Source organism: Pleurodeles waltl, chromosome 2_1, assembly GCF_031143425.1.
Source record: "Pleurodeles waltl isolate 20211129_DDA chromosome 2_1, aPleWal1.hap1.20221129, whole genome shotgun sequence".
NCBI classification, from domain to species: Eukaryota; Metazoa; Chordata; class Amphibia; order Caudata; family Salamandridae; genus Pleurodeles; species Pleurodeles waltl.
This window is the reverse complement of record NC_090438.1, coordinates 124,940,442-124,949,655: the sequence shown is the minus strand read 5'-3', so window position 1 is coordinate 124,949,655 and position 9,214 is coordinate 124,940,442. Positions and strand designations below refer to the sequence as shown.

Genomic DNA, 9,214 nt, shown 5'->3' with positions numbered 1-9,214 from the left:
TTCGTGGCTACAGCGAAGCACACAAAGGCCTGATGATTTGCTCTATCCTATGTATATGGTCAGTGGCTCTGCATACCTGGGATCCAGTCCATGCAGCCACTCTCCATCATTGGTGGGATGAGGAGGAGGGAAGAAGGACATTAGAGTAATGGAGCTGCCCATGGGAAAGGCAGGTACCACTTTCAGAAAGAAAGACAGGGAAGTACCAAGAACCACTTTATTCAGACAGAAACCTAAATGATATCCAGTCAGAGGGGGCCTGAAGATCACCAACCCTATGACTGCAGTCATTGCGACTAAGACAGTTTTAAGAATCAGAAGTCGAACTGGGCGGTTGAAATTATTAAGGCACTATTAGTTTTATCCCCTTTCTCCATATTATTCCGTATGTGTCTCTTCCAGAATTGGTTTATCCCAATTTGCATATGCTCCATTACCTTCTACCAAGGATTGCTCCTTAAGGAAATACACGAGTCTCAGAGTTTAGCATGAGACCTTTAGAACACAACTTGTTTACAGTGGGTATAAGAAAGATACATTTTAAGTAGGGTGTATCATTTACCACATGATAACCACTGGTGGTGGCTATCCTGTCATTTACTCAGGTTTTAATTACATCTATACTACAAGCACATAGTGGTGCATGTTTATCACGAGTTGTTGGTACTTGCCGGATCTAATTCCTGTGGTTCAAATCAAATAGGTTATTCCTCATTATTTATTGGTCGTCACGAGCCCTACGTATACACGTGTTTTTTGTTTCAGATCATCGATAAAGATATCATAAACCTGTTGAATATAACGTGAAGAATGTTATATGTACAAATCAGTCAAATAACTGTCTCCCCTTGAGAGTTTAGGAATTGGATGTGCACTGATGAAGTTGGTTCCCTAGGGGGAGTGACACCGAAGCGCGCATCAGCACTTCAAACTTTTTTGGATATAATAACATGGTTTATTGGGGTGACATTTAGTCTCAGTCCAACCGACTATACAATGGATTAAATGGACTGTCAACTTATGGCACTTCATTGAATCTATCATTATCTGATGAGACTACTAGGAGATTCATAGATTTATACCAACAAAACTTATGCTGGCGTAAAGTGTACAAAAATGAATTGAATATGCCACATTTGTTGTCATGTTTGTATATACATTTGACTTTTAGAGTGGCACTAATGTTACTGATGTTTAGTGCATGTGGATGCCTGGGTCTGAATGAGATACGAGTGGCGGTAAGATGTGGTATTTTTTAGGATACTTTTAAACGGAGGGGGTGTGTTCTTGTTTGTGTTCGTGATTTTGTAGCACTGGTTATAATATATTGGATGAAATTATTCTTTTAAAAAACATTTAGTTTCCTTGAATTTCAATAAAGAAGACATTGTAAGATTCACATATGGGCTATTGAGGAGCTTACTTTAATTCAATATAATGTTATTTATCAAATACTTGCTTTGATTTATACAGGGTGGCCCATTGTTGTACGAATATTGATTCTGTCTCTGGAGGGGACACTTGAGTGGGCCAGGGACCCTCTTGTTTAAGTGTTAACATGGTGAAGAGATCCACACATGGATACCCCAAATCTGGAAAATATAATTTCTGTCACTTCGGGATAAATTTTGCACTTGTGGTCCTGCAGCGAGAGGCAACTCGGAGCCTCCATTTTCATGAGGTGCATCACAATTTGGAAAATGTCCCATTGCAATGAACACCATCACACATGAATTGTCTCCCAATAACAAGGCCCATGACCTCGCACAAACCTGTTTGTAGGTGTTGGCGTTCTAAGACAAAACATCACTGGCACTCTTAGAGAGAAGGAAAGAGAACTTTAAATGATCAAAGGACAGTCTGAATCTTCAACTCCTATATGGGTAGGCACTGCTCTGATGCAGACAAAAGGTTGGGTGCAGTGATGTTGCACCAAAGCGTGCCCCAGCCCAATGAGAAGGCATCCGTAATCAGAGTAGCCGGACCTGTGAAGGACTGAAAAGGCAACACACCAGCAGATTTCAGAGGAACATCCATCTGTACAGATGAAGGATGACAAAATAAAAAATCTTCACCCACGGTGGGAGGCTCCCCTGATGCTGGAACCATTACTTTTTCAGGGACCACTGAAGGGCTTTTAGCCCTCTGGTGTGCAACACTAACAAAAAGCATAAAGTCATCAGGCCTAAAATGTGTAGGACTTACAGAACCGGGATCAGGCTCCGAGCCAGAAAATTTTGAATCATGTGCTGGACAGTTAACCCTCCGATGAGGACGAACAGCCTGCATAAGGGTTACATTTGGTGCTGCTCCTAAGAACGTCACTCCCTGAGAGGGTGCAAGATGGGGTTTCTAGCTGTTGACAGTGGAACCCAGGTTGTGAAGAAGAGTTATGGTGCACTGAAGATATTCTGCGATCAGCTCTGAAGACTCTTCCTTCACTAACTAGCCATCAAAGTACGGAAATGCTTGGACTCCTGACTGCCTCAGTGAAGCTACTGCCACAGACATTACCATGGTGAATACTCATGGAACAGTTGTCAGTCCAAACAATAGATCACAAACTCTTAATGCTGAAAACCCACAATGAACCTAAGGTATCAACGAGGAGGGGGGGAAGGATTAGTACATTAGAGTAGGCATCCTGGAGGTCTATACGCCACTCAATTGCCAGTATTAACATCAGGAAGACCTGGCTCAGGGTCAGCATCTTGAACTTGTCCTGCCAAAAGAAAAGGTTCAAGGTAAAGGGGGAGGATGAGTCTTCAATCTGTATCATTCTTGGGGATCCAGACATAGTCCTACCCCCTTGATATATCTCCTTAAAAAATAAAATGTTGTCCATAGATTATTTTTTTTAATTTGTGTTTTTGTATCATTAGAGAAGTAATTTAGCTTGGGTAGACATTTCAAATCTGGGCCGATTTGTTTTCTGGATGACATTTTTAAAAAGGGTGGCTGTGTTGCAGTGATGATGTAATATTTCAGGAACCATGATACCTATATATTTTATTTTGGGGTCACAATATAGGTTTTGGGGGTCAAGTAGTCAGAAAATAACTCCTCAGTGCAACCCTTCCCCATTTTCCAAAATGGCGGCTATAATAGAGGAAGAAGAGATATATAGAAATGAAACAAATAATTGTTTTAAATCCTCTTATGTATACACCAAACAATGTTTATGAGCAGAATAAGAAGAAAAAAAAATGTTTATCACTCCTGTTTTAGACACATGTCCATAGTTCACTTTATTTGTTTTGGCAATCGCTTGTGGCACATTTGCAGAATGTTGAACATTTGAGACAAGCATATAGACAGGGACATCTTTTTGTAGCACAGGTTTTGCAAGTACATATACATCAACGTTCTGTGGGTAGAGGCTTTAGAAATTTTGCACGTTTTAGCATTCCATCAATATTTCCCCAACCAAATTTACACATATCTTTCTCTACAAACTATTTCTGATAAGATATGAGAAAAGGCTTTTTCAGACCTGAACGTAGCACATGAAGGCACATGGTACTTGTAGTGCAAAGAGCAAGGCTGAGTTAAGGAAGGCTATACTGGCCGGGTATACGGGGGCAATCAAACAAGCAAGATTCACGTATAAAAAGATAATCCTACAATCAAAGAAAGCTTGGGAAGATGCTATTTGGCAGGACTTGCTAGATGCTACTAAAACAAACAACAATACGCTTTTTTGGGAACTGCTGACTAAGCACGAGAGAGGGGGTAGGTTTATACAAAGGAACCATATTCAACCTGGTACCTGGGTGGATCATTTCTCTCTCTTGTACGAAGGAACTGCCTCCACTGGGACTGTCGATTGTGAGAAAGTGGGATTATACCCCCCATTTTCACCCAATGCTAACCTTGCCACTTCTCCGTCCAGTGGGAATCTATTTAACTCTGGAAGCTATATTTGCTTTTCTCTAGAAGAAACTGCAGACGCCATTAAATCTCTAAAGACAGGTAAAGCCCCAGGCCCTGATAAAATTCCAGGTGACCTTTATAAATCAGAGTTACCCATCTGGACCTGGTACATTAATATGCTGTCAAACAAAATCGCAAAAGGAGGACAGATCCCTGAGACGTGGAAGGGTGCAGAAATTATTCCAATATATAAAAAGGGCAACGTAAATCTTCCAATTAACTACAGACCGGTCAGTTTAATTGACAACCTACAAAAAAATTTTGCAAAACAATTGTTAGTTAGACTGACGAGTTGGGTGACGGAGCAGCAGATCCTATCACCACTTCAGGCAGGGTTCCGCTCTAGAGTTAGCACGGTTGACCAGGCATTTAGGTTGACCGTGCTACACTGGAAATATGTAGTCTTGGCAAAGCAAACACTATATGTCACTTTTGTAGACCTGCGCTCTGCCTTTGACCTGGTACCTAGAGACAAGCTTTGGGGAGTGCTACACAAAAGAGGGGCACCATCTGATATCATTCATTTATTAACACGTATGCATGAAGGCACATACGCTCAAGTAAGATGGGGTAACCAAGGCGAACTGACTAACAAGTTTCCCATTAAAAGAGGTGTTCGTCAGGGATGTGTCCTAGCGCCACTTTTGTTTTCTTTATTCATTAACGAGGTGGTCCAAGAACTCATGACATGCCAGAATGATGCTCCCAGCTTAGGCAATCAGAAAATCCCAATTCTTCTTTTTGCGGATGACTCTCTATTGATCTCAAAGACCCCTATGGGGCTGCAAATTCTTGTGGATAGATTTAAATCATTCTGCTGGAATTTTGGTTTAGAGCTGAACTCGAAGAAAACAAAATTGATGGTGCTTCGCTCTGGCTCTCGTAAGAAGTGTACGATCAGGTTAGATGGAGCTATTTTGGACCAGGTTAGCTCTATCGACTACTTGGGTGTGAGGCTTACAGACTCACTCCTCTGGGACGAACAAGTCGGTAAGAGTGGCGGGCTTTTGCAACATCGGGCAGCATCCATATTACGCCTTTACAGGAATACGATCGCTAAAGTTGTGTCTCCAGCAGTAAAGATCTATGTGGCCAAGGCACAGGGTGCTGCTGTTTATGGTGCAGAGATTTGGGGCATGACAGATAGCAGTAGGATAACTAAAATTGAGAATAGCTTTGCACGGGCTCTATGTGCTTGTCCCACTAGCACCCCATTAACCCCCCTTTTTTTAGATCTAGGGCTTAAACGTATAGCCGATTTGATTATCTTACGGCCCCTACTATATTGGGTGAGGCTTTGGGTAGTTCCTGAACTGGCTATATATAAGTCTTCCCTATTAGAATTGTTAAAAACCTCTAACTCCATGTCCATACCATGGATCAAACACGTATCTAGTTGGTTTTGCATGCTAGGACTGAGGAACTTCTGGGAGAATCCCCAGCAACTTGTGAAGCCCCATGTAAAAGTATTGAAGAGAGCTTACTGGTCCCACATATGTAATAATTACATTTCTCAGAAATCGAATGGTCATTTAACTAACTCGTTTATTAATTTTAAATGGTACCCTGAGTTTGAACCATACTTAGATACAATACCTGATTTGTTAGGCAAAAGTTTGTATGCCAGATTTCGATTTGGAACATTACCCCTGAAGGCCTTAACGAGCAGATGAGGACCTAAGTCAAGCTCTGATACCTGTCCTGTATGTGGCATTCCTTCCGAAACAGTAGAACATTTTATGTTTTTTTGTCCCGCCTATTCAATCCCAAGGTTTAAATGGATACATAAAATCTGTAGGGAATTGAATTTAAGGAAATGTTTTCTAGCTTTGCGGATCTTAAAAAGCCACAATTCAAATGTGACAATTTACGCAGTAAGTAAGTTTTTAGCAACAGCATGGCGCATACGCACTTTTTATTTACAATGAGTTGAAATTGTTTTAAGACGGGCAAACATGGATCATTCTTTTTTTTTAAATTTTTCTATGACATTATGGTTTATATTATTATATTATATTGTATTGTATTGTATTGTATTGCTTTGATGGTCTGTTGGCCGAATAAAGCTTATGTGAAACACAAAGAGCAAGGCTGCCAGACACAAATACCCTTTGGCTTGTAGATTCTAGTTTTAGACTATCAGTCTGAAGGAACCATAGCAAAGGTGTTAGGATTCGGCTTTGACAGACTAGTGGTCCAAGCTTTCTCAGCAGAGAAGTGTAAGGACAAGAATTTCAGGTCACAAGGAAGAGGACAGAAAGGAATCCAATGCTGCCTCACTGAAAGGTAGTAAAGGCTTTGAGGGGGGGGGGGGGGGGGGGGGGGAGGCTGCAATATCTGTCTTCTGCTACTTTTTGTACCACCTTAGGGAAGGAAGAGACTTCCTTTGAAGGAGGTTCAGAGGGATAACAGATGCCCCCTTTCTGGAGATTCATTCAGGCCACTTGCACTTAAGTCCAGGAAGAAACCATCATCTGTATAAGGGGGAAGGGCATTATTCACCTCTAAATCATCATCCTTCTGAAGGCCATAATTTTATTAGGCATGACTAGAGCATTTCAGTGGGACCTGAAGAGTTCTTCAATATGGGCAAATCTTTAGGTCCTAGGAAGTTGCCATACCGAAGATTCATCATAAAAATAGGCCCAATCTTCCTCTTTTCCCTCTCGGAAAATGTACACAGACTTTAATGGTTGTGGTGGCACTGCAAGGGCAAGAGGTTCAAAACACTGGAAAGAACTGGGTTCATCAGAACATGTGGAGGTGCAGAGGTATGAGTCGTCTGGACTGGAGCCACCAGAAACACCAAACCCGAAAGAGCAAATTCACTATTGATGTGTGACCAAGAAGGTACTAGAGTCATGAAGATATCAAGCATGGCATTCTTGAAGGGCTCAACCTGCTCAACAGCTGGCTGTTAGACTCTGAAATTACAGCTTAATTTTATATTGTTACAACTGGCTCCATTGACAAGGAAGAGCCTGGCTGAAGGAAACAGCTTAAAGTTTCCAAAGAGTCCTGGGACTGTTCGTCATGGGAGAAGAGGTGGGAAGATCTTTACGGAAACCATTCCCTGTTGGGAGGACTTGCATGAGGAGGAATGCTTTAGTGTATCCCTGGGGCCTTGCCCCATAACAGCCTGGCCTCATGCAGTCTTCAGGTGCATGAATGAATAGTAATTGCAGGCTGAGGGGTCATGTTTGGAGACCAGACACAACATGCAAATGCTATATGGGCATGACAAAGACATCATAGTATGACATCTGCACCAGGGCTTAAACTCTCAAATCTTCAGAGGGAAGGCATTTGACTCAGATACTGTGGAAATCAGAGGTATTTCATCAGTAAGACATTGAGAAGATTAAAAAAAACACATCAAGGAGTCATGAAAAAACAGTAACTGACACCAGCTCATCGCCTGGAGCCTTTTATAATCGAATGTTATCACATCTTGGGTGGGTGGAGTTGCTGCAGAAGCTGCATGGCACCAAATGGCTCAGCTGGAGATCTAAAGCCGAGGAAAAAGTTTACAGATCCAGCCTGGAATATGAAGCATATTGAAAGGTGAAGAATCTGTGAGAAGAAGTATCCATTAGAAATGAGGCAACTGAAAACCCCTGCGGTTTTTTCACAAGACTTCAGTGGAAACCAAAGCTCAGCCTTTCAGGTGAAAGGCCACTAGGATCAGTGAAATGCTGTGGCACAGCTTGAATAACTGGGAGCAAATTCCTTGTCGACACTCACAACATAGGGTAGCCTGCCCTAGCTAAACCAATCGCAGATCTTGAAACTCAATGAAACCACTTTCATCAGCAGATAAGTTAACATGGCACTTTGCATACATTTTGTAATCAAACTTTTCCCTTGTACTTTATTTTTTCTTTTGGCAAACAGCTGTAAAACTGTAGTTCAGGTTTTCATAGGTTTGAAAAAGTAAAATTGGTACACAATGAGAAATATACATGTGTTTACTCTTCCAAGACAGCATGCATTTTTTTGGTTCATAGCCTTAGTTTTAATTTGTAAGTTTGTTCATAGACTAATATGGTTCTTAGTGTATACATAGTTATCAATTGCTGCCCCTGTATTCACTGATTGCAATGCTCTTCTGGTAAAATATAATTTACAACACCACGCCAAATTATGAAATGGGTAACTATTCTTAGGGACAAGTTAGAGTAAATTGTGTAATCGAATATAAATTAATGCAAATAAGGCATAAGAAATAGGTTGGGTCAACCGTCTACTATCAAAGACTGAAATAGCGCTGTGGAGAGACAATAAGGAGTGCAATTATCACCTTGCTGGTTGAATTACCTTTTTACAAGGGGTCAACTCACAGATGAAGGATACTAATAGAGGATATAAAAACACCCAAGGCAAAAAAATACATCAGTAAAACGTTTTTCTTTTTAGATCGTAGGGGGTTTTTTGGTATTCAAAAGTGGTGTAGGACCGGATATCTGCACTTTGGTTATCTGTGCTCTGCGGAAATTATATTCCATTATCGTTTGTAAGCACTGGTGCTACTGTGGGACTGACTTGACGGGGTCAGGTCACCATGCTGTTAAAGAAACAGATACTTAACTTTGATAATGGTCTCTCTGGTGGAAAGAGTATCTACCTGAAAGTTCCTCACCCTTTGAATATCCACAGACACAAGACTAGATCTGGGAATGCTTAAGACAATCATTCAGACTGGGGACGTGGCCACGTTCAGAGAGGAATCTGCAGATAGATAGAGTTAATTACCAGAAAGCTCATTACTAAAAAGGTAAGAAAGTTTCTTCTGATGAACACTTCTACCTTCAGATTCCTCACTTTTTTAAAAGATACCATTGCAGCATCCCACTCCCAGATAGTGGGTCTGAAGAAATCAGGTGAGGAATTTCTGCAGCACAGAACGAGCTAAATAGACATCCATCCTTACTTCCTAAACCAAATGATTCTGCCCGGAAATGTGCTAAGGCAAACCCATGTCACCACAGGACATTTCTGTTCTGACCCGTGCCAGGGTGGACGCCTTCGTTCTGATGGAAGGACACCAGAGTCTTTCTGGTGGTTCATTTTTAGCAATTACATAAAATACCTTAACGCAGGGGACTATCAGGGACAAATCTCTTTTCAGCACAGCCAAGACTTTTGATTTCTCCATATCTGACGGATCTAAAGTCCTTGGTTCTGTCAATGTAGCAGCTGAACATACGAACCAGATTCCATCCCCACAATGAAAAGGGAACTAAGAAACATGTACGACAGCCCCTTCAAAAATGTCAAAACT

At 41.3% G+C, this 9,214-nt stretch overlaps 1 protein-coding gene across 2 annotated transcripts in view; it reads right to left on the bottom strand.

The window, feature by feature from the left end:
• ACSL4 (acyl-CoA synthetase long chain family member 4) overlaps positions 1-9,214 on the bottom strand; it is a 173,273-nt gene that overhangs the window by 100,205 nt on the left and 63,854 nt on the right. The gene's annotated exons all lie outside the window — the stretch shown is intronic.